The following is a 1,397-nucleotide window of genomic DNA, read 5'->3' as shown; positions in this document are numbered from 1 at the left end:
GGGCTTCCCTGGTGGCGCAGTGGTTGAGAGTCCGCCTGCCGATGCAGGGGACGCGGGTTCGTGCCCCGGTCCGGGAGGATCCCACGTGCCGCGGAGCGGCTGGGCCCGTGAGCCACGGCCGCTGAGCCTGCGCGTCCGGAGCCTGTGCTCCGTAAGGGGAGAGGCCACAACGGTGAGAGGCCCGCGTACCGCAAAATAAATAAATAAATAAATGGAAAAGTCAGATTAAGATTTCAGCTCATTCTGTTCCTTCATTAATGCTTAATAAGCACCCTGATGCTGGAATTATACCAAAGGCAGTCACATTCAAGTACGGTAATCCAAAACTAAAATCTATTTTTATTTTATTTTGAGGATGTAGAAAGGAATCTCATCATAACGTGAGTCTTATTAAATGGAATTTGATATGCCTTGAATCAAATTGAGTCTCCTGAATCATGAACATTGGAACTGGAAAGGAATTTGAGTTTGCATAGTCCAACCATGTCACTTAACAGAGGAGGCAAAACACAGTCAGAGAGACTGAGCGATCTGCCCAGAACCACACAGAATGAGGGCCGGCACCCAGCTGCACGCGTCCTGAGCCCAGAGCTCGTTCAGCCCACCAGACCCTGCCAAGGGCCCTGCTGGTGGTCTCAGCTGGCCCCCCACTGGGCCCAGGATAGGATTCAGGAAATGTCTCCACAACTTCACCATGTGCCTCCCAGCCCCTGGGCCACCCAGGAAAGAGGAAAACTCATGCAGGCAGCAGGACGGATGCTATAGGCCTGGAGACTGGGAGCCACAGAAGCTTACGACCCTGCCCTGAAGTCCAACCTAGAGATTGAGAAAGGACACTTGGGAGAACTAAAGAAAGGAAGAAAGGAGGCGGGGGAATCAAAGGGTGCTCATGGATGTATAGAAAATTAAGGAGACATTAAGGAAACGTAGGTCAGAAGCATTTAAGAATCAAGATTTGACCTTTTAAAAGCCACCCTCAGTAACAACTATTATCTGAGAACTTCTACCCTCGTTATGAATGTTCACTCAAGTTCTGAACAAGATAAAATTCAGATCACTATTATTTTCTTGACTTACACATTTCTTCTCTAGCACCTCAGCTACATTTCCTTTAGCAGATCAACGAGTAACAAGATCCCAGCCTGCATGGCAGTCAAGAGCCAAAAAGCTTATGATAGGAATAATTTTAAAAATTAAACGCTGGCATCCTATCAGCTCTGTAGTAATCAAAATGTTCTTAGCATGGAGAGTACATTTACATGTGGAAATACAATCTGGATTTGATGCCAACTGTATAAATAGCATACTCCTGCCTATAACTATTTGACACAAGCTAGTAACCAACTAATGACTTTTATATACACTGGAGGGTACTATAAACAGGCTGGGTTTACCTA

Source organism: Physeter macrocephalus, chromosome 7, assembly GCF_002837175.3.
Source record: "Physeter macrocephalus isolate SW-GA chromosome 7, ASM283717v5, whole genome shotgun sequence".
NCBI classification, from domain to species: domain Eukaryota; kingdom Metazoa; phylum Chordata; class Mammalia; order Artiodactyla; family Physeteridae; genus Physeter; species Physeter macrocephalus.
Note: the sequence above shows the minus strand (reverse complement) of the source record.